The sequence below is a fragment of the Notamacropus eugenii genome, chromosome 6 (assembly GCF_028372415.1).
Source record: "Notamacropus eugenii isolate mMacEug1 chromosome 6, mMacEug1.pri_v2, whole genome shotgun sequence".
In the NCBI taxonomy this organism is placed as follows: domain Eukaryota; kingdom Metazoa; phylum Chordata; class Mammalia; order Diprotodontia; family Macropodidae; genus Notamacropus; species Notamacropus eugenii.
The window spans coordinates 165155807-165181234 of NC_092877.1; the positions used below are offsets into that span (position 1 = coordinate 165155807).

At 38.1% G+C, this 25428-nt stretch overlaps 1 protein-coding gene and 1 pseudogene across 6 annotated transcripts in view; both read right to left on the bottom strand.

The window, feature by feature from the left end:
• Positions 1-25428, bottom strand: part of MARCHF1 (membrane associated ring-CH-type finger 1) — a 663012-nt gene that overhangs the window by 142313 nt on the left and 495271 nt on the right. The window lies entirely within an intron of this gene.
• On the bottom strand, positions 19088-21197 carry LOC140510799 (V-type proton ATPase subunit C 1 pseudogene; annotated as a pseudogene).

The window sequence follows — 25428 nt, forward strand, 5'->3', positions numbered from 1 at the left end:
AATTAATATGGCATTAAAAGATTAAGTATGTTGATGTTATACAATACTATACATATATTTTATGCATTTCTGAGTTTCTAAACTTTTTCTGTGTTGTCAGCTGACCTTCACATGTCATCTGCAGCTTCTGTAAAACTCCCCAAATTCTCATTTAATTTCTTATACTGCCCTGTGATATACTGAAAGTACAATTGGGAAAGCTGTGATGTGGAAGAGATAATTGTATTTACTGTTTATGTGATCTGAAGTATGGCATTTGAAGCTCTCTTGGTCTCCACTTTCTCACCTGAGAAATGCAAGGATCATAATTTGAGGGCTGGTAGATTTTAGAGTTCATCTACCACGGCCCCCTCATTTTACAAATCGGGTAACTAAGGCCCACAGAGATGAGTGACTCATAGGTAAGTGGCAGAAGTGGGGTTTTAAAACTGGGCCCTCTGACCCCAAAGCCAGTACCTTCCCATGGAACCTTTGAGTTCCCTTCCAGCATTCTAACGGCGATTAGGAGATGATGTTTCTGTGCTTGATGGCTAGATGATTCAGTGGGTAGAGCTCTGGGCCTGGAGTCAGGAAGATCTGAGTTTAAATCCAGCCTCTCAAACTTTCCAGCACTTACCTTGAAGAAGTCATTTAACCTCTATTGGCCTCAATTTCCTCATCTGTAAAATGAAAATAACAACTCTCCCTCCCAACTTTCCAGGGTTTTGCTAGGATAAAATCAGCACTTTGCAAACTTGAGAGTGCTGTACACAGTTACCTCTTTCACATCATGACTTTCCCCATCACATTTTCGATATATCATAGGTCTGCATAAGAAATTAAATGGGAATTTGGGGGAAGTTTGGAAGATGGCACAGATGACACTCGAAGGTCAGCAAATGACACAGAGTCTATGACCAAAATACTTAACAAATTTTACAATAAAGTATTGTAAACACCCCACAAAAGAATAAGAAAATCAAAATAAAACAGAATTCTCTGATAAGAAGGGAGGGCCAAAAACTTTTACTTGGATTTTCAAGATCCCAAGGATAGAGCATCACTAACGCCCATCATAAGGAAGGGATAAGTATAAATGCTAGCTGTTATCTAGTTTGATAATAGAGTAAAACCTCTTTAATTCAGGCTTCGCTAATTTAGATGTGTTCCTTTGTTACTATATTTATGTCAGGGTGGTGTCATGGAAAGAGCAATGACAGAACTGCATTTGACCTCTGCCTCTAACACTTTCAAGTCTATCTAACTATAGGCAAGTCCATGGGCCTGTTCCCTCCTCTCTTCCTTAGTATGGTACTCCACATTCTACAAAGCTCTTTGTTCCACACTCTTATTTAATACTCTCAGCCATGACGTAGGCAAAACAAGTATTATCATCTCCCTTTTACAGATGAACAGAGACGCAGGAAACTCCATATCCAGTTCCAGGTCGCACCCTCTACATCATCATTAATCCCATCAATTACCCTTTATTTGTAGGCTCAGTCGCTACCTTCCACCTTAGAGGGATACAAGTACCACTAGAGGTCTCTGGGACAAACTTTCCCACTCTTGGGCAAATCTTGTCCATCTTACATCTCTTTTAAATATGGCATAGCATCCTGAACACAATAGGTATTCAATAAATGTTTTTCATTATTCTTATATTAAATTTTCTTCCCCCAATGAAGGACTATTATTTTGAAGTCCATCCTTTAAAGATATTCAGGTTTTTAAAAGAGAAACTTTGTGAAGAGATGGGATGTTCCAATCATTTTGAATGCAGTATGAAACTCTTTCTAGATGAAAATAAGGGTAACTCCAGCTAAATAAGTATTGAGGAAAAACAAATTAAAATCTTTTAAGTGTGTGCCCCTATTCAATAGAAATGTATTGTTTTAATTTACCAGTTGGTACATTATGAGGGCTTCATAATTGGCTCATTCCTTTAATAGGCACAAGATTGATATAGGGGTTGAGAGGGAGAGACTCCATTTGGTTGGATGAACAGAATAATATGTTCTTTGAAATGGAGTATTCTTTGTAATAGATGTTTATTTCAGATGATTGCATTGTACAGTGCATTCCAATGGGGAAAACAAACAGGAGGCCAGCTGCACTAATTTTATCAGAGTTATTTATATCAACAGCATAATTAAAGAGAGTAATTTCAAATTAGGTTTTCTGAGAATCCATTTATAGGCCAGGCAAGGCAACCTCTCTTGGTGGCATTTCAGTCATGCCCCTGCTCGAGGGACAATGTTATATACCCATGATTGGTCAGGAAGGTTTGCAGATTAATTATTGTTTCATAGGATTCAACAGCTTTTGCCTCCCCCTTGTCCTTACTATTTGAGATCTTCCCCATTTTGATAATCCAAAGCCTAATGAATAAAAGTGACAAAGAACAACCACAGTAGTTATCAAATGGCTGCTCTTGAGGAAACAATAAATACATCAATAATGCCCTGGAGTAAATGACTCTAGAACCTGAGCCTGGGAATACAGCTGGAGCAGCTATTGCCTCTTTGTTGGTGGAAGTGTAAAAAAAAAAAAAAACCTGCTATAAATTTCATAAAGGTCTCTGGGAACAAAGTAGAAAGTGTCTATGTGTTAGAGAACTATAATGTAAGAGTATATACCTCTTCCAAAATTTGTCCTTGTTTCTTTCAATCAGAAAAATCAGCAAAGATAAATCTAAGTCTCTTATAAAACAAAAATAAACTAAAAAAACATCCTGAAGACATAATTCTCAAAGGGGTCTTGCTTCTCAGATGTTCATTTGACTCTGACCAACAAAAGAACTTTAGAGTTAATAACCAAGGATTTTGAACTCCAGAAGCGTTTTATGATTAGTAGAGAACTAGACATTGCCTGGTTATAGCTTAGTCAGTAGAAATAACGATTTGCTTCCTTACCATTGCTAGAAGAAGCAGCCAATTGATTCAAATCTCCCTCTCCCACCTCCTACCCCCCAAATAACAGCAAAAAACTGCAGAGTCTGATACAAAAATGTCTACAAATCTCTGGAAGAATATATTTGTTAAAGAAAGGGTACACTTTTCTGCACTACTGACCAAGACATTGAGAAATTCCTATAACCTAGTGAAGGGGGAGAACGCAAGATGTTTTTTTGAAACCCAGGCAAAGGGACTTTAATCTTTTTGAAAGAGCATCACATTGTTAGCTGAGAACATAAGCAGAGCCTCAAGTGGGAAGTGATAGACACAATAGCTTCCATCAAGGTGCAAGCACAGGTAAATAGAGGATCAGTTAAGACCAGCCTAGTAATGGAGCAACTATGGAGCAGTCAAGCTGAGAAAATCCAGGTGCCTGATCTGATGAGGAGACTTTCTGAGAGTAGATTAGTCTATACTAGTTGCAGAGGAGCATGGCTGCTCAGTAAACTTTTTAAGTACTGTCCTAGAAAAAGAGAAGGGAACTGAGACCTGTCATTCCATGCAGAATTGTGAGTTGCTCTGGCCACATGTATTTTAATTTTGTGTCTGTTGTCACCCATGGACTTTCTGTGAATTGATGGAAGAATGAACTCCAGTTTTAGAGCAGAATCTTATTTATTTATTTATTTATTTATTTATTTTTTTTATTTAACTTTTAACATTTATTTTCACAAAATTTTGGGTTACAAATTTTCTCCCCTTTTCTCCCCCCCCCCAAACCCAAGCATTCTAATTGCCCCTGTGACCAATCTGCTCTCTCTTCTATCCTGCCTCTCTGCCCTTGTCTCTGTCTTCTCTTTTGTCCTGTAGGGCCAGATAGCTTTCTTTACCCCTTAACCTATATTTCTTATTTCCTAGTGGTAAGAACATTACAGTTGATCCTAACACTTTGAGTTCCAACTTCTTTAGCTCCCTCCCTCTCCACCCCTTCCCTTTGGAAGACAAGCAATTCAATATAGGCCAAATCTGTGTAGTTTTGCAAATGATTTCCATACTAGTTGTGTTGTATAGGACTAACTATATTTCCCTCCATCCTATCCTGTCCCCCATTACTTCTATTCTCTTATGATCCTTTCCCTCCCCATGAGTGTCGACCTCGAATTGTGTTCTCCTCCCCATGCCCTCCCCTCTATCCTCCCCCCCACCCTGCTTGTGCCCTTGTCCCCCACTCTCCTGTATTGTGAGATAGGTTTTCCTATCAAAATGAGTGTGCATTTTATTCTTTCCTTTAGGGGAATGTGATGCGAGTAGACTTCATGTTTTTCTCTCGCCTCCCCTCTTTATCCCTCCACTAATAAATCTTTTGCTTGCCTCTTTTATGAGAGATAATTTGCCCCATTCAATTTCTCCCTTTCTCCTCCCAATATATTTCTCTCTCACTGCTTGATTTCATTTTTTTTTTAAGATATGATCCCATCCTCTTCAATTCACTCTGTGCACTCTGTCTCTATGTATGTGTGCATGTGAGCATGTGTGTGTGTGTACTCCCACCCAGTACCCAGATACTGAAATGTTTCAAGAGTTACAAATATTGTCTTTCCATGTAGGAATGTAAACAGTTCAACTTCAGTAAGTCCCTTATGACTTCTCTTTGCTGTTCACCTTTTCATGGTTCTCTTCATTCTTGTGTTTGAAAGTCAAATTTTCTTTTCAGCTCTGGTCTTTTCATCAAGAAAATTTGAAAATCCTCTATTTCATTGAAAGACCATTTTTTCTCCTGAAGTATTATACTCAGTTTTGCTGGGTAGGTGATTCTTGGTTTTAGTCCTAGTTCCTTTGACTTCTGGAATATCCTATTCCATTCCCTTTGATCCCTTAATGTAGAGGGTGTTAGATCTTGTGTTATCCTGATTGTGTTTCCACAATACTTGAATTGTTTCTTTCTAGCTGCTTGCAATATTTTCTCTTTCACCTGGGAATTCTGGAATTTGGCCACAATGTTCCTAGGAGTTTCTCTTTTTGGATCTCTTTCATGCGGTGTTCTGTGGATTCCTTGAATATTTATTTTGCCCTCTGGTTCTAGAATCTCAGGGCAGTTTTCCTTGATAATTTCATGAAAGATGATGTCTAGGCTCTTCTTTTGATCATGGTTTTCAGGTAGTCCCAGAATTTTTACATTGTCTCTCCTGAATCTATTTTCCAGGTCAGTTGTTTTTCCAATAAGATGTTTCACATTATCTTCCATTTTTCCAATCTTCTCGCTATGTTCTGTAATATCTGTCTTTCTCACAAAGTCCTTAGCGTCCATCTGTGCCATTCTAGTTTTGAAAGAACTATTTTCTTCAGTGAGCTTTTGAATCTCCTTTTCCATTTGGCTAATTCTGCTTTTGAAAGCATTCTTCTCCTCATTGGCTTTTTGAACCTCTTTTGCCAATTGACTTAGGCTAGTTTTCAAGGTGTTAATTTCTTCAACATTTTTTTGGTTCTCCTATAGCAGGGAGCTGATCTGCTTTTCATGCTTCTCTTTCATCCCTCTCATTTCTCTTCCCAGTTTTTCCTCCATCTCTCTAACTTAATTTTCAAAACTCTTTTTGAGCTGTTCCATGGCCTGAGCCCATTGGGTGGGCTGGGACACAGAATCCTTGATTTCTGTGTCTTTGCCTGATGGTAAGCATTGTTCTTCCTCATCAGAAAGGAAGGGAGGAAATGTCTGTTCTCCAAGAAAGTAGCCTTCAATAGTTTTATTTCTTTTCCCTTTTCTGGGCATTCTCCCCAGCCAGTGACTTGACCTCTGAATATTCTCCTCACACCCACCTCGCCTCCTGGTCCTCCCAGCCAGCATTTGGGGACTGAGATTCAAATGCTGCTTCCCACCTTAGGGCTTTTGGCAGGGGCAGGGCTGCTATTCAGTGTGAGAATTAAGTTCAGGTGGTCAGGTCAGGGCAGGGCCGCCTCTCAGGCTCAGTTCCCTCAGGGGGTTTATGTACAGACCTTCCACAATGGATCCAGGCTCTCGCCCGCTTGGGGAGCCCCTGTCTGCAGCCGCCTCTCAGCTTCTATCTCCCGGGGGGGCCCGAGCCATGGGGCACCCCACTCCCCTCTCGACCCGCCAAAGAGACTCTCTCACCGACCCCCGTCACCTGTGGGTGGAGGGGCTTGTGCCGCCGCTGGAGATCCTGTGCCTGAAGTCTGCTCGGATCTGTACCTCTCGGAGCCGCGGCCACCGCAGGTCTGGGCTGGGCTCCGCGTCTGCAGCGCGATGGACCTTTTGCGAGAGGTTTGCAGGTCCCTCTGTGGGTGGAGGGACCCGCGTGGCCGCTGGAGATCCCGTCCCCGTAGCCCGCTCGGATCTTTTCCTCACGGTGTCGCGGCCGCTGCAGGGCTACCCTCTGCTCCCAGTCCCGGCGCCCAGTCCGCAGCGGGAAGGACCCCCCGCGAGAGGTTTGCTGGTCTCTCTGGAACAGAAATCTTCCTCGCTCCAATATTCCGTGGCCTCTGGGTGCAGAATTCACCGTGAGTTGGTCCCCTCTAGCCGTTCTGTGGGTTGTGGGTTCGGAGCTATGTGTATGTGCGTCTTTCTACTCCGCCATCTTCAGAATCTTTTTTTAAAAATTAATTCATTTATTTTGAGTTTTCAACATTCATTTCCACGAAATTTTGAGTTCCAAATTTTCTCCCCATCTCTCCCCTACCCCACAAAAAGCCATGCATTCTGATTGTCCCTTCCACCAATATGCCCTCCATTCTAACACCCCTCCTTTCCCTTATTCCCATCTCTCTCTTGTGCTGTAGGGCAAGATAGATTTTTTTACCCCATTACCTGTATTTCTTATTTCCCAGTTGTATGCAGCAGCAATTCCCATTTGTTCCTGAAACTTCGAGTTACAACTTCTCTCCCTTCCTCCCTCCCAACCCATCCCCAATGAGAAGGCAAGCAATTCAATATAGGCTATACATGTGTAATTTTACTAATGACTTCCATAATAATCATGTTGTGTAAGACTAACTCTATTTCCCTCCATCCTATCCTGCCCGCCATTTCTTCTATTCTCTCTTTGACCTTGTCCCTCCCCAAGAGTGTTTACTTCTAATTGATCCCTCCTCCCATTTGCCTCCCACCCTGCTTATCCCCTTCTCCCCTACTTTCCTGTACTATAAGATAGATTTTCATACCAAATTGAGTGTGCATGTTATTCTTTCCTTGAGCCAAATGTGATGAGAGTAAGCTTCACTTTTTCCCTCTCACCTCCCCCCCTTTCCCCTCCATTGGAAAAGCTTTTTTTGCCTCTTTTATGAGAGATAATATGCCCCATTCCATTTCTCCCTTTCTCCTCCCAATATATTCCTCTCTCATTCCTTAATTTTATTTTTTTAGATACCATCGCTTCTTATTCAACTCACCCTGTGCTCTCTCTCTCTCTCTCTCTCTCTCTCTCTATATATATATATATATATGTGTGTGTGTGTGTGTGTGTGTGTGTGTGTGTGTGTTTGTATGTGTGTGAGTGTATAATCTCTCCAACAACCCAGATATTGAGAAAAGTTTCAAGAGCTGAAAATATAATCTTTCCATGTAGAAAGGTAAACAGTTCAACTTGAGTAAGTCCCTTGTGATTTCCCTTTCCTGTTTACCCTGTCATGCTTCTCTTGATTTTTATGTTAGTTTTTTCTTTTTTTAAAATTTACTTTCAGTGTTCCACAGTCATTACCATAAAACCTAGATTTTTTCTTTCTTTCCCTCCCCTTCCCTCTCCCCTCCCTCCCCAAGATGGCATACAATTTCATATAGGTTCTATACATACATTCCTATTAAATACATTTTAACTATAGTCATGTTGCATGGAAGAATTAAAATAAATGGGAGAAATCATCTAACAAACCAAAACGTAATACAAAAGAAAATGATCTGCTACAATCTGTGATTGAATTCCATAGTTCTTTTTCTAAATGTGGAAGGCATTTTGCCTTAAAAGACCATAGGGAATTTTTTAAATCCTTGCATTACAACGAAGTTCTAAGTCTACCCAAAAAATTCCTCCCACACTATGGTTGTTGCTGTGTACAAAGTTCTGGTTCTGCTCCTTTCACTCAACATCAATTTGTATAGGTCCTTCCAGGCCTCTCTGAAGTCTTCCTGTTCATCATTTATTATAACACAATAATATTCCATTACATTCATATACCATAATTTATTCATCCAGTCCTCAATTGATGGGCATTCCCTTGATTTCCAGTTTGGGGCCACCACAGAGAGTGCTGCTATAAATATTTTTGTGCATGTGGGACCCTTTACCATTCTTGTGATCTCTTGGGACTACAGTCTTGGAAGCAATATTACTGGTTCAAAGGGTATTCACATTTTTGTAGCACTTTGGGCATAGTTCCAAATTGTTCTCCAGAGTGGTTAGATCAGCTCACAACTGATTCTTGTGTTTGAAAGTCAAATTTTCTTTTCATCTCTGGTCTTTTCATCAAGAATGCTTGAAAGTCCTCTATTTCACTGAATTATCATGTTTTCTCCTGCAATATTATACTCAGTTTTGCTGGGTAGGTGATTCTTGGTTTTAATCCTAGTTCCTTAGACTTCTGGAATATCATATAGTAAGCCCTTCAATCCCTTAATGTAGAAGCTGCTAGATCTTGTGTTATCCTGATTGTATTTCCACAATACTTGAATTGTTTCTTTCTAGCTGCTTGCAATATTTTCTCTTTGACCTTGGGAACTCTGGTATTTTGCTACAATATTCCCAGGAGCTTCTCTTTTTGAACCTCTTTCAGGAGGTGATTGGTGGATTCCTTCAATATTTATCTTGCCCTCTGGTTCTAGAATATCAGGGCAGTTTTCCTTGATAATTTCATGAAAGATGATGTCTAGACTCTTTTTTTGATCATGGCTTTCAGGTAGTCTCATAATTTTTAAATTTTCTCTCCTGGATGTATTTTCCAGGTCAGTTGTTTTTCCAACGAGTTTTTCACATTATCTTCCATTTTTTCATTGTTTTGGTTTGTTTTGTAATTTCTTGGTTTCCCATAAAGTCATTAACTTCCATCTCTTCCATTCTAATTTTTAAATAACTGTTTTCTTCAGTGAGTTTTTGAACTTCCTTTTCCATTTGGCTGTTTGGTTTTTAAAGCATTTTTCTCCTCATTGGCTTTTTGGACCTCTTTTACAAATTGAGTTAGCCTATTTTTCAAGGTGTTATTTTCTTCAACTTTTTTTTTTTGGATCTCCTTTAGCAAGCTATAGACTCACTTTTCATGATCTCCTTGCATTGCTCTCATTTCTCTTCCCAATTTTTTTCTCCACCTCTCTTACCTGATTTTCAAAATCCTTTTTGAGCTTTTACATGGCCTGGGAGTATTGCATATTTATTTTGAAGGTTTTGGATGCAGAAGCCTTGACTTTTATGTCTTCTGCTGGTGGTAGACATTGTTCTTCTTCATCCAAAAGGATGGAGAGAATACCTGTTCACCAAGAAAGTCTTATTTTTTTTCCCTTTTTTGGGGATTTTTCCAACCAGTTATTTGACTTTTTGGTCCTTTGTCAAGAGTGTAGTATACTCAGGGGACCTGTAAGACCTCAGTTCCTCCAAGGTGGCACAATCAAGGGAGAGGAGTTTACTCTTCGGGGCCTTCAGCTATGCCATGCCCCAAGACCACTCTCAGGGCTGATATTCAGATCAGCTGCTCAATTCCCCTAGGGGATTTTTCCAACAGACAATGCTGCCTGCTGCCTACCAGGCCACTGCCACCATTGCCTGTTGCTGCTGCTTCCTCCACTGCCGCCTGGGGCCAGGGCTAGGGGAAGACCGTGTTCCCTTGTCACAGAGGTGAAAAAGCCCTCTCACTGACCTTTGAAGCTGCCTTTGGCACCTGTAGGTTGAGAGATCTGTGAACTGCCATTGCTGCTGGGGATTCCATCCCTGAAGCCTGCTCCAATCCTGCTCCTCCCAGTGCCCCACGGCCCAGACCGGGTTGTGCTCCATTCCACATCCAGTGTGATACATCTTTCTTGTTGGCCTTCCAGGTCACCCTGGGTTGGAAATCTCCTCCACTCCATCATTCTGTGGCTTCTGCTGCTCTAGAATTTGTTGAGAGTCTTTCTTTACATGTATTTTATGGGCTGTGGGGGAAAAGCTAGATTATGTGCATCTTTCCACTCCACCATCTAGGCTCTGTCACCCCTTAAGAGCAGAATCTTAGGTAATTGTTATTTTTGCTTTGTGATTTTTTGAGGGGGGCTTTGGAACTATAAGGGGCTTAAGAACCCTAAGAGATACAGTAGCAAACTTCTGAGGAACTCTGACAGTTCAGGTTGGGGGTAAGCAGGTCCGTAGTGAGAGAGTGAACTTAGAGAAGAAGGGGTAGAGGGATAACCACACTACTATAAAATTATTCTAAGTCATTCCTTAGATTCCAGTTGATAGCCAGTAAAGTGATTAGTTCCTTTGATCTGTGCCATGTTCAGAGATGAAGACTATTTTAGGTTTGATTAAATCTCTCCTTTCATCTTTTCTCATTTGTACTCTTTTATTAGAAAGAGAAGTTGCTATGTTAAGTATAGGTTTGTTTTGGTTTTTTTTTTTTTTTCAAATCATAGGATCACAGGTTAAGATCCAAAAAGGACTGTTCCTTCGCCACCCCAGTTTCTGCCCACTCTCATCTCCATTTCACATATGAAGAAACTGAGATCTGTAAGGGTTCATTGACTTTGCCAAGGTCATATAAGTAGCAAATGGATGATCTGAGACTTGAAACCAGGCCTTCTGACTCCAAATTCAGCGCTACTACCACATTAAAAAATAGATTTTCTATAGTACGTAACGTGATATCAGGGACATTTGTATACTTCAAGAAAATTGAGGCCATTCACTGTGAGTTCACTTTTCTCATCTTCATCTCAAAATCTCTTGTCATCATCCCCTTTTCTTTCCTTTCTTCCAATCTCTGTCAAGGTGGGGACCTTTCTCCTTGCCAAGGACAATCCTTGATTCCACCCTTGCACATCTCTGTATTAGACTGCATCTTCCATCATTTCCTTCCTCTATAATCTTCCATCTCTATGTGTTCCTTCTCTACTATCTTTGAACATTCCTATGTTTTCCCCTCCTTAAAAAAGTTCTTTATTAGACCCTACCATTCCATAAAGTTATTCTAAATCTCTTCTCCCCTTTCTTAAAGCAAACTCCTTGAAAGACCTGCCTCTGCATGCTCCTCACCTCTCATTCATTTCTTCTTCCTTTTTACCCTGACTTCCAACTTCATCACTCAAGTGAAAAAACTCTTCTCTCCAAAGTTATCAAAGATCTGTTTGCTAAATCTAGTACTCTTTTCTTAGATCTCATTCTTCTTTTTAAAATTTAATTTATTTGTTTTCAGTTTTCTATGATCACTTCTATATATCTTAGATTTTTTTCCCTTCTCTCCCTCATCTTTCTACCTTCCTCCCCCCTCCCTCTCCGAGATGGCATGTTATCTTATATACGTTCTACACATACATTCTTATTATATACATTTTCACCTTAATCATGTTCCATAGAAGAAGTAAAATGAATGAGAGAAACCATGAAAACAAACAAAACATAACCCAAGAGAAAATGGTCTGCTCCATTCTGTGATCAAACTCCATAGTTCTTTCTCTGGATATGGAAGGCATTTTGCCTCAAGAGTCCATTGGTGGATTTTTAGGTACTTGCATTGCTGTGAAGAGTCAAGTCTACCAGAAAAATTCCTTGCACACTGTGGTTGTTGGTGTGTACAGAGTTCTCCGGGTTCTGCTCCTTTCACTCAGCATCAGTTCATATAGGTCCTTCCAGACCTCTCTGAAGTCTTCCTGTTCATCATTTCTTATAATAAAATAGTATTACATTACATTCATATACCACAACTTATTCAGCTATTCCTCAATTGATAGGCATCCCCTCAATTTCCAGTTCTTGACCACCACAAAGAGAGCTGTCATAAATACTTTTGTACATGTGGGACCATTTTGCATTTTTATTATCTCTTTGAGATACAGTCCTAGAAGTCCTAGAAGTGATATCACTGGGTCAAAGGATAGGCACATTTTTGTAGCCTTTTCAGCATAGTACCAAATCGCTCCCCAGAATGGCTGGATTGGTTCACAGCTCCACCAACAATGAATTAGTGTTCCAACTCTCCCAAATCTTCTCCAACATTTATCATCTTCCTGTTTTGTCATGTTAGCTAATCTGATAAGTGTGATGTGGTACCTCAGAATTGTTTTGATTTTCATCTCTCTAATCAATAGTGATTTAGAGTACTTTTTCATATGACTATAGATAAGTTTAATTTCTTCCTCTGAAAAGTGCCCGTTTATATCCTTTGACCATTTATCAACTGGAGAATCACTTGTATTCTTGTACATTTGATTCAGTTCTCTATATATTTCATAAATGACATCTTTATCACAGACACTAGTTGCAAAAATTCTTTCCCAGTTTTCTGCTTGCCTCCTAATCTTGGTTGCATTGGGTTTGTTTGTGTAAAAACTTTTGAATTTAACGTAATCAAAGTGATCCATTTTACACTTCACAACATTCTCTATCTCTTCTTTAGTCAAAAATTTCTCCATTCTCCACAAATCTGACAAATACACTTTTCCTTGCTCCCCTAATTTGTTTATAGTCTCAATCTTCATGCTTTGATCATGTAGCCATTTGGACTTTATTCTTGTGTATGGTGTCAGGCATTGGTCTATGACCAGTTTCTGCCACACTGTTATCCAGTTTTCCCAGCAACTTTTGTCAAACAGTGAGTTCTTGTCCCAGAAGCTGAGGTCCTTGGGTTTATCAAGCAGTAGATGACTATATTCATTGACTACTGTGTCTTGAGTACCTAACCTATTCAACTGGTTTACCCTTCTATTTCTTAGCCAGTACCAAGTGGTTTTGATGATTGCTACTTTATAATACAATCTGAGATCTCATTCTTCTTAACCTGCTATATTTTACACTGCTGACTACCGTTTTCTCATCAACACTTTTTCCTGTATGGACTTTTGTGACATTATTTTCTCTTGGTTCTTCTCCTACCTATCTTGTTGCTTCTTCTTTGTCTCCTATGATGACTTAACAATATTGTGCCCCCTAATTGTGAGTATACTCCAAGATCCTGTCATTTGCTCATTTCTCTCTCTATACTGTCTACCAAAGATTTTATTACCTAAAGGATTTGTCATTTTCTGTAAATGACTTACAGATCTTTTTTTTGGGGAGGAGGGCAGTGGCAGTTGGGTCTAAGTGATTTGTCCAAGGTCACATACATAGCTAGAAAGTATCTGTGGCCACATTTGAACTCAGGTCCTCCTTATTCTTAGGCTGGTGTTCTGTCCACTAGGCCACCAAGCTGCCTCAGTGACTCACAAATCTATATATTCAGCCCAAGTTTGATTAGTTAAAATGTCATATTATCAGTGACTTATTAGACATTGCTAATTGGATGTCTGAGACAACTCAAAATCAACATTCTATTCTCCACCCCAGTAAAAACCTCTTTATCTAGTGAACTGTGATTCTGTTGAGGCTACCATGATTCTTTTCATCTCTCAGGTTCATAATCTTGTCTTTGTTAACCTCAAATTTTCCCTGCCTCTATCCCATATACCCAATTAGTTGTTTTATCTTCATAACATTTTTCACAATATGACCTCATCTCTCTACTCATACAGCTACCACATTAATTCAAGCCCTCATCATCTCTTGTGTGGATTATTGAAATCATCTCCTAGTTGATCTCTCTGGTTCAGATATTTCTATTTTGCCCATTCTATATGCAGCTGTCAGTATGCAGAGTTGACCAAATTACTTTATGACTCAATAAACTCTAGGGTACTTTCAATTGCTCTTAGGAAAAATACCTCTTTTCTACCATACTTTCCTTTGGAGCCTCCTAAACACCTCTCAAACAGCTAGCTCTGGCAATGTGTATGTGAACCTCATTATCAATGTGTAGATCTTTGGAAAATACATTACCAAGGCAAATGAACTTATTCACAGCATTTAAAACTTCTCCATTTGCTGTAACTGATGATTGCACATATGGATAGTGTGGTGGTGGCTGATGGAGTACCTGCAATTTTTGGTGTTAATTGGCAGGTCAAAATTAGCACAAGCACCAGATAATTGATCCATACTTTGTAGCATCTCAGCTTTAGAGGCTTATTTGAGTGCACACTCTGCTGCAAACAGAAAATCAGAGAACAACATTCCCTCCACTTTGGTCTTGGCCTTTTCAAATTGAAGAATTTACCATCAGTGTGGTAGCTGACCTTGATGCCATATTCATCGTCACTGAAAACATTTGACAACAGAGCTGAAAACATCATGCTAAAAAGATGGGAGCAAGCACACAGCCTTGTTTTACTTCACTAGTAACTGGGAGATACAAGAGCATTGTCTGTTATCTAGAACTTGAGCAAGCGTGCTTTCATGAAATTGATATACAATGCTGATGAACTTCTCTGGGCAACTAAATTTTGACACAATTTTCCATAAGCCCTCGTCAGATCTATAAATGCTGTGTACAGACATCTGTTCTGCTCCTGGCATTTTTCTTGGAGTTGTCTAGCAGCAAACACCTTATGCAAACACTGTTCCTTGGCCCTTCTGACTTCCAAACTGAAGGTCTACAGAGCCGTTGTACTGACCTTATTGTTGTATGACTGTGAAACCTGGACAGTCTAACAGTGCCATGCAAAGAAACTGAATCACTTCCATTTGAATTGTCTTAGGAAGATTCTGAAGATCACCTGGCAGGATAAGGTACCAGACAGAGAGGTTCTTACTCGAACTAAACTGGCCAGCATTCAAACTCTGCTTCAGAGAGTGCAATTCTGATGGGCTGGCCACGTTGTTGGAATGCAAAATGTATGCTTGCTAAAAAGATTATTTTATGGAGAACTCACAGGGCAAGGGTTCACATAGTGGTCAGGAGAAGTGATACAAAGAGTAAAGGATAATCTTAAAGTCTCTCTTAAAATCTTTGGAATTGATAGGATCTAGAACAGGCTTCTGGGACCCACCAGGAACAACAGGTCCCACACTACTCAATCCACAAATGTCAAAGACAGCTTCAAAGGTCAGTGAGAAAGCTTTTTCATCTAGGTGAGAAGGGAACATGGTCTGTAGTATTGCAGCTGCAATGTCCATTTTTGGAGCCCTCTGCCTAAAGCCTCTGGGGAAACTGAGCAGTTGATGTGAATCTCAGCCCTGAGTCTGGCCCTGGGATGAGGAGGAGTGCCGACAGTGGAGTTGGAGATGGTTGTGGAGAGGGAATCCTTCTTCGCAGACTCTCAGAAGAAAAGTTTTTGATTTCTCCCAGACCAATGCCAAGAGTAAACACCTCTCTCTTGATTGTGCCACCTTGGAGGAACTGAGAACTTACAGGTCCCTAGAGTATATCCTCCTCTTGGAAAAGGACACAAAAGTCAAGTAATTGGCTGGAAAAATGCCCCAAAAAGGGAGAAAAATAAGACTGTAGAAAGTTACTTCCTTGGTGAACAGGTATTTTCTTCCATCCTCTTGAATTAGAAAGAACAACGTATAACATCAAAGAAGTCAAGGCTTTTGCATCCAAAAACTCCAGAATAAATATCCAGTGGTCTTAGGTCATGGAAGAGCTCAAAAAGAATTTTGAAAATCGAGAAAGAAAGGTAAAGGAAAAACTGGGAAGAGAAATGAGAGCAATGCAAGAAAATCACGAAAAGCAGGTCAACAGCTTGCTAAAGGAGATCCAAAAAACTGCTGAAGAAAATGGCACCTTTAAAGATAGGTTAACTCAATTGGTAAAAGAGATCCAAAAAGCCAATGAGGAGAAGAATGTTTTAAAAAGCAAAACTGGCCAAATAGAAAAGGAGGTTCAAAAGCTCACTGAAGAAAATAGTTCTTTAAAAATTAAAATGGAACAGATGGATGCTAATGACTTTGTGAGAAACCAAGAAATTACAAAACAAAACCAAAACAATGAAAAAGTAGAAGACAGTATGAAATATCTCACTGGAAAAACAACTGACCTGGAAAATAGATACAGGAGAGACAATTTCAAAATTATGAGACTACCTGAAATCATGATCAAAAAAAGAGGCTAGACAAAATCTTTCATGAAATTAACAAGGAAAATTTCCCTGATATTCTAGAACCAGAGGGCAAGGTAAATATTGAAAGAATCCACCAATCACCTCCTGAAAGAGAATCAAAAAGAGATATTCCTAGGAATATTGTAGCCAAATGCCAGAGTTTCCAAGGTCAAAGAGAAAATATTGCAAGCAGCTAGAAAGAAACAATTCAAGTATTGTGGAAATACAATCAGGATAACACAAGATCTAGCAGCTTCTACATTAAGGGATTGAAGGGCTTACAATATGATATTCCAGAAGTCAAAGGAACTAGGATTAAAACCAAGAATCACCTACCCAGCAAAACTGAGTATAATACTTCAGTGGAAAACATGGTAATTCAATGAAATAGAGGACTTTCAAGCATTCTTGATGAAAAGACCAGAACTGAACAGAAAATTTGACTGTCAAACACAAGAATCAAGAGAAACATGAAAAGGTAAACAGGAAAGAAAAATCATCAAGTACTTTCTAAAGCTGAACTGTTTACATTCCTACAAGGAAAGATAATATTTGTAGCTCTTGAGACTTTTCTCAGTATTTGCATAGTTAAAGGGATTGTACCCTCTCTCCTATCCCCCCACCCCTCCCCCCACACAGATAGAGAGCACAGGGTGAGTTGAAAAGAAGAGGTAATATCTAAAAAATAAAATTAAGGGGTGAGAGAGGAATATAATGGGAGGAGAAAGGAAGAAATTGAATGGGGCAAATTATCTCTCATAAAAGAGATAAGAAAAAGCTTTTTCAATGGAGTAGAAGAGGGAGGAGGTGAGAGGGAAAAAGTGAAGCTTGCTTTCTTCACATTTGGCTTAAGGAGAGAATAACATGCTCACTCAATTTGGTATGAAAATCTATCTTACACTACAGGAAAGCAGGGGAGAAGGGGACAAGTGGAGTGAGTGGAATGACAGAAGGGAAGCAAAATGGGAGAAGGGAGTAATTAGAAGTAAACCCTTATGGAGAGGGACAAGGTCAAAAAAGAGAAAAGAATAAATGGGGGGCATGATAGAATGGAGGGAAATATAGTTAGTCTTACACAACTTGGTTATTATGGACTTCTTTTGCACAACTACACACACAGAGAGACTATATATATATATATATACATATATATATACATATATATATGTATATATATATACATATATATATATATATATATATACATATATAGCCTATACTGAATTGTTTGCCTTCTCAGTGGAGATGGGTGGGGAGGGAAGAAGGGAGAGAACTTGCAACTCAAGGTTTTAGGAACGAATATTGAGAATTGTTTCTGCATACAACTGGGAAATAAGAAATATAGGTATTGGGATATAGAAATCTATCTTGCTTTACATGAAAAGAGAGAAGATGGGGATAAAAGATTGGAGGGGTGTGAAAGAAGGGAGAGCATGTTGAGGGAAGGGGTAATCAGAATGCAAGACGTTGTGGGGTGGGGGAGGAAATTTGGAACTCAAAATTTTGTGGAAATGAATGTTGAAAATTAAAAATAAGTAGATAAACATTTTTAAAAGTGACAAAAAAGAACTATGGAGTCTGAACTCAGAGTGAAGCAGAAAAAAAAAATAACTTTGGAATTCATTATGTAACATGAGAGACACTGGCACAGGACTGCTCAGCATAGCATGCCCACATCAGAGAAGGTGCTGTGGTCTATGAGTAAAGCATAATTGAAATATCTTCAAGGAAAGTCAGGATGCGCAAATTTAGAGGATCTGCCCCAAATGTTCACACGGACTATTTGTTCCTGACCTGTGGTTGAGTATTCTAAAGTCATATTGGTCTGATCAGCCATAGTCGGACACACTGAAATTTGACTCTATCATAGTGAGGTCGTTTTTGTCCTCTTTGAGAACAAAGGACAACAATCAAGGACAACCAACCAAGGACAAAATATAAAAAAAACCAAACTCTGAAAAACTGGGCTTTAGCTTCTGTTTCCGTACTCATGTGTCATTCCCTATTTCTCATTCAACAGTCCAAACTAGATTTTTGTATGTTTCTCATATGTGCCATTCCATTTCTCAACTCCATAATCATGCACTGGGCATCTTTTATGTCCTGAAAGGCAATACTTCTTTACCTTTGCCTCATTGAAAACCTTACTTCCTTGAAGACTCAAGTCAAGCATCACCTTTTAAATGAAACCTCTCAGCTTCTCCCAACTGCTAGAGTCTTCTCTTACTACCTTGCATTAAACTACATTATATTGATTTTTTAATTCTTTGTTATATACTAGTGTATGCATTTTTTTAGTTTTGCTGGACTTTTCTCAAAATTAGACCTAGTTCTCAATCATTTAAGAATACCAAAAGTTTGGTGACCAGAGATAAACACCTATATGTTTTGAAAAAGGAACTCCAATATCACATTTTGTGTTATATGGCAAATTTGGCACAGTAAGATAATCTGTGGAAAGAAAACACAAACTGAATAGAAGGCAGCTTGCCCTTTGTAGCATGTAACAAATATGTCAAAGTGGTAGAGTAGCAGCTTGTCAGCAGTGATCTCAGTTACTAAACTCTCTGACCAATGTTTGGAGAAGTTATGCACACCACCACACACCTTTGTCCAGGTCATTTTTTTCTGGCTTGTGGGTGTTGACAGTGCTCACAGATAGTTGTTGGAAATATTCAGAAAACAAATACCTGAATATTGTCACTTTTTTAACATCACAATTCAATAACCATTTAACAGTTATAGCTACTAAATATAGGGAACAAAATGGTACAAATGTTTAAACTCTTTTCTCTTAAACAAAGCCTTTGTGAACAATAGTAATGAGTTTACTGAAGGCATACCACTACAACAATGGAGAAAAAACATTTAAAAAAAATTTACTAATCTGTTTATGAATAAACCCTGATTTTTAAGTACACATTTATAGACCTGATCAATAAAAAGCAACAATAGATATACTCTTTTTTGAAAAGAAAATATCAAGAGATGGACCACTATGGGCAAATTCACCTAAGGAAAGGGAATAAGAAGCAAATATTGGATTAATATAGAGTTAAAAGTATAGGCATACTTCAACCTCCTTTTTGTTAATTTTCATTATTGGGGACTATTTTTATTTGAATTCCAATAGATTGCAATTAGTCTTGTAATACATAAAGGGATAATATTCCTGTTGACTGAGATTTAAGACTGGAACATCCATGGAAGCACCAATAATAGCTGCTGTCCAGGTGCTTGTATAAATCATACAATACACTTAGTTTTCTCATAGTTTTCTTATTAGGTTGAAGTAACATTACCTAGAAGTTCATGGGCAAACCGAATCTTAAAACAGAATCAACAAAAACTCTTAATACTTTCACATGAATTCAGTTTCACTGAAACTCACTTTCAGCCATTGAACTAGTAGTCCAAACTTCTTTTGCTTTTTGGTGGATAACCTGGTCATCTCATCTTTGTCTGCTTTCATTTCCTCTTCATTATACTAAAAATCATGGACAATGAACTCGTTTTCTCTGGCTTTGTGTCTGAACAAGGTGACATTGCACAGGTAAACTATCTTGGTCCTCTGAAAGAAGTTTGCTAGACCTTGGAACTACTCTCAGCCAATGTTTCATACCCAGTTATTGTGGTTTAACTTTATAACTACCACCAGCATTAATGTGATGAGATACTATGAATCAAGGACAAAGTCATCTTTCTTTACTAATTCCAATAGGATTCTAGTTAATAAACTTCCCTCGTTCTTTCTTTCCAAATTCTGAAGACTGCCTTTCAGATATGTGGATGCTCAGATTTTCAAGTTATTGTCAATTTGATTTACTCCCTTGACAATTATTTCAGAAATATTTTTTCAGGTACTGCTTGTTTGAATACTTGACCAAGTTCTATTGAAACCTTATTATACATGTAACCAAGTCAACTCCATTGGCTTTTCTTGAACTTTATTTCTACTATCTTCCAAGACCTCAGACATATATAAGGCCATTTTCTTAACAACTTCCCCCACAAATGAATCCAGTTTGGCCATTCCATCTGATAATCCAACTAAAATATCCAGTGTGCAAACCTTGAAGTCAGGAATGCTGAACTTTGAATTAATAGAAAGATTATTAGTTTGGGTTGTTGCATGTAATTTCTCCCATGTCTGCTGGCATGTTTTCTTCCCAGGAGCTGACATAAGTCAGAATTCACTCATGCTTATTGGGGAATTGTTTCCAAAAATAAAACTGATACAGAAGGGCTGGCAAGAAAAAAAAGAGATGAAAGAGGCAGGAAATCTGGGAAGACTTAAGAGCTCAGCTTCCCATCTCCCCATTCTTGGGCTCCCTCAGCCCTAGCAGTGACATGAGCAAATCACATACCAAGCCCCAGATATGTAGTTTTGATTTTTTGTCTTTGTCATCATATAGTGACTAGCCCTTAATAAGTGATTGGTGATTGATCAAACAATAATAGTCAACCTTTTCTTAACTTTGAGAGTCAGTATGGTTTGGTGGGAAGAGTATACCATTCAGTATTAAGAAGATTTAGTTTCAAATCCTGCCTCAGTCTGTATGACCTTGAGCAAAAATCAATTACTATATCTGGACCTCAGTTTCTTCATCTGTAAAATGAAGTTGTTAGACTAGATGGACTTTGAGATCATTTCCAGCTAAAATTTTGTGATGAATATGGTAATAAGAATGAAAGAAATTGTCATATATAGTAGGGAAATGCAAAAAAAATGAACGATGTTGTCAAGAGTGAAGAGAAAGGGTTGTGAGGATGGAGAAACTTAGAAAGTGAAGGAAGAGGGAAGACAGAAATGGAAGAAAAGGAAAGGCAAAGACAAGGAAGAAAGTTATATATATTCTATATTATGTGGTATACTGACTTGATGAAAATGATTTTGGTTTTGAAATTTTAATAAACTTTATTTATTGTTTTTAGGAAAACAAGAATCTTTAACTCATCTTCTTTGCTGACTAATTGCCAAATATTGGATACTGAGATTGTAGTCATAGACAAAAGATAAAGAAGTTTACATTTATCTTCCTGGAGATGAAGCAACCAACACACCCTCAATTTCACTTCTTAAAAGGAACAGAAAAATCCAAAAAATCAGATAGATTTTTTAAAACTCCTCAGAGATTAAACAATTAAACACTGAAGGAAGGTAAAACCTAGGAAAATCTATTTTACCCAAAAGTTAATAGAAACATATACACAAAATGCTGAAAATTCACAGAAAGCCTTTAAGCATATATTTTTCAGAGACACTTGTTTATTAAAAGACTTCAAAGATGCTGAAAGAGCTAGCAGGAAATAATATAAAAAGAAAACAAGCAAAGAAAGACTGATCCTTTATAATAGCAGTCTTGGATTTTTCTCTTTCCTAAATGTATAATTTGTTTTTATAGTTGTAACATAAAATTTCATTATCATATTAATCTCTCTCTGGTCCCTGCAGTCATATTTGTTTATTTATTTGCATCTGGCAAACAAAGCCCTTTTTGCTTAATGTTCTAATCTGTCATTCTTGCGTTTCCTACACAATAATTTCTAAATAAAGTCAGCTATAAGAAGATCAAGAAATATTTCTACCACCTTAGGTACCACTCCATCAACCCTGTCACTTTTTAAGGAAAAAAAAAAAGAGTTGGTCTCTCTTTGTATGGGAGGGAAATAGTAAAATAAAAGGTCTTCTGGAAACAAAGAGAGGTACATTTTGTCTTCAATTCAATTACTAGATAACGAATACTTACCAGCTGCTGTTTTATATCACTTAAGAAATCAGTCACATTAATCCTTTCAGTTCACCTATGTGAATCATTTTATATGCTGTAACAATTCTATGCCTTTGTTATTTTCTTAATAAGAATGAGTGACAAAAGCTTTCTGCCTCTAATATCTCACATCCCTGGTCCATCTTCTTCAAAACTGCCAAAATAATTTTAAGGCAAATATCAGATCGGGCCATTCCCTTGCTTAAAAACCTTCACTGTGCTAAGCATGGTGCATGCCTATGATTCCTGCTGCTGGAGGAGTCTGAGTTTGATAGATTATTTTAGCTAAGGAGTTCTGAACTGTTTAGTAGGGTTAAAGTCAATTGAGTGTCTATGCTGTTTAGCATAAATATGGAGAGTATTCAAGAATGGAGAGTCATAAGATGATCTAAGGTAGAGTGAACCAGTTGAGCTTGGGAAAGAGAGCAGGTTAAGTCTTTTAGGCTGATCAGGACTTGGATTGGGTCCACGAATGGCTGCTGCACTTCCATTTGGGGTAAGATAGGAGATCTAATCTCAAATAACAACAACACCCTTCAGTGATTCCTAATTACCTTTAGGACACACACACGTACATATATGTATGTATATAAATATGTATGTACGTGTGTGTGTATGTATATGTATATATATATGTATATATCAACTTCTCTTCCTGGTTCTTAAGATCATGCACAATCTGTCTCTGACCTACAATTCTATTCTTACTTTTCATCATTCTCCTTAATGGAGTTCATATTCTCACCATCCTAGTTATTCTCAAAATGGTCATCTCTATGCTGATAATTCTCAAATCTATCTACCTAGCCCTAACTCCTCTCCTGATCCATGGTCCTATTAGACATCTTGAATTGGATGTTCCATAAACATTGTAAATTTGAATGTCCAAAACTAAACTCATTATATTTCCCCCTAAACCCCTAAAAGTTCTCTTTCTAACTTCCTTACTATTGTTAAGGGTATTGCCATCCTCCCAGTCATCCAGATTTGCAACTTTCATGCCACCTTCCCCACTAACCATATCCAATTACTTGCCAAATCCTATCTTATTTATCCTCATAATGTCTCTCATATATGTTGGCTTCTCTCCTCTGACACTGCCATTTCCTTATATAAATTCTTATCATCTCAAACCTAGACTATTTTAATAGCCTGCTGATTGGCCTCTTATCCTTGAATCTCTCCCTACTCCAAACTTATTCATTTAGTTGTTAAATTAATCTCTTTAAAAAAAAGGTCTGACCACTCCACTGACCTCTCCACCACCTCATTCAATAAACTCTCCTGGCTCCCTATTGTCCTCTCTTTGACTTTTAAAGTCCTTCATAAACTAACCATCTGCTATGTTTCTAGTCTTTTTATACACTGGCTATCCCTCATGCTTAAAATTTTCTCCCTTCCCAACTCTGCTTCCTGGATTCTCTGGTTTCCTACAAATCTCACTAATATCCCACCTTCTGTGACAAGCCTTTCCTGATTCCTCTTAAGTCTAGTGTCTTTCCTCTGTTGATTACATCCAATCTGTTTATATCTTGCTTGCATGTTGTCTACCCCACTGCACTTATAAGGTCCTTGAGAACTGAGAGTGACTTTTGCTTTTCTTTGTTTCCCCTCAGAACTTTGCATAGTACCTGTCATATAATTATGTGGTAATTAATGATTGCTCACTGATTAAATAACTGACTGGGCCTCTCAGAAATTCTGTCTTCACCATGAAGCTTTCTCCAGTGAAAATTATGATAATAAATAATAATTGCATTTAGATAGCTCTTTAAGGTTTGTAAAGTGCTTTACGTATATTATCTCATTAGATCATTACGATGATTTTGTAATGTAAGTGCTATTATCCCCATTTTACAATTAAAGAAACTGAGGCAAATAGTGATGTTCCCAGAGTCACACAATTAAAAAGTGTTTGAGGCAGGATTTTAACTCAGGTTTTTCTGACTCCAGATGAAGTATTTTATGTACTACTGCCTCTAACTATCACACATTTGTTAGTACTCACTTCCTTCTTAATTTACCTTATGATATACTTGATTGTGATGATTTTGTATATCTCCAGGATCATATAAATTCTCCAGTAATTGAATTACAGGAAATGAATGGAATTCAAGGGAATGTAGGGATTTTTTATTTTGTCTTCAATCTGGCAGAGTTTCTGACTCATCATAGGTGCCAAACATATGCTTGCTGTAGGCCTGATGTTGGCAAAGATTGGCAAAAGGAAAAGGTGGGGGCAGAAAAGTGTCATAAAAACAACAAACATGAACTTGGACAGACTTTGGGAGGCAGTGGAGAATAGGAGGACCTGGAGTGCTATGATTCGTAGGGTCACAAAGGGTTGGACATAACTGAACAACAAAGGTAGGGATCTGGTTCATTTGGCATCTCAAGGTTGTGGCTATTTAGAGTGCCATATTGGGGGAGATGGTAAGACACAGAATATCAGCTCCTCTTTGCCTTTGCCTCTTAGCTTCCCTTGCTTCCTTTACTTTGTGGTTATTTCCAATTTATCCTGTATATTTCTTGTTCTTACACAGATGTTTGTACAAGTCTCTCCCATTAGATTGAGAGTTCTTTGAGAGCAAGTACTATTTTTGTATGTTTCTTGTTATCTCTCTTTCTTCGTTTTCTCAGCACATAGGAGGCACTTAATAAATACCTGTTGACTTAATCTGACCACCCTTCAACTTTCTGGGAAAGAAAAATTCAATTTTAATATCCTTACAACATACTGGGAACTCGCTTTTTATTTATGCATTCATATTTTCTTATCATCCTCTTCTTTTTTTTTAATATTCCCTGTTGGAACTTGTAGGTCACAGAATGGGGATGGTGGTAGTCATTAAGGGAGGCAACAGAAATGAGGAAAGAGTAGAAAGAGGGTTATTTGTTTCCCAAATCTTCCATGGCTCCCTTTTCCCCTCCTAACAAATGACACCATAGAGTAGGGATGATTGGTTTGTCCTACAATTTTTAGGATAATATGTAAAGGATATTTATATAGCACTTTAGAGTTCTCAAGAATCTTTGTATACATTATATCATTTAAGATTTACAACAGCCTTATAAAGAAGATACCACAGGCATTAATATCCCTTTGTCCAATAAGCAATTACTAATGTGGGACTAAAACTCAAAGAAAATACTGGGATACACAAATAAATACACATGCTTACATATATATGTGTGTATATATATATATATATATATATATATATATATATACATATATATATATATATATATATATATATATATATATATATATATATGTATCTGCATCTGCATAGAGATCATGCACCTATGTGAACTGATGAGATTTCTTACAGACAGTATGAAGAAAAAGAAGAGCCAAGTTAAATCAAATCACAAAGGATTTATTACTTGCCTATTATGTACCAGGCACTGGTACTAAGCACTGGGGACATAAAGAAAGGCAAAAAAAGTCTCTCTCCAAACCAGGAGAATATTGTACACAGAGACAGTAATCAACCACAGAGTACAAGGACTATTTCTGGTAGACTTCACACTTTACACCAATGCAAGGACCTAAAACATTCCCAAAGTACTCGAGGCAAAATGCCATGCCTATCCAGAGAAAGAATGATGGAACTGGAACACAGAATGAAGGAGAATATTTTCTCTTGTGTTATATTTTGTTTTGGTTTGTTTTTTTCTC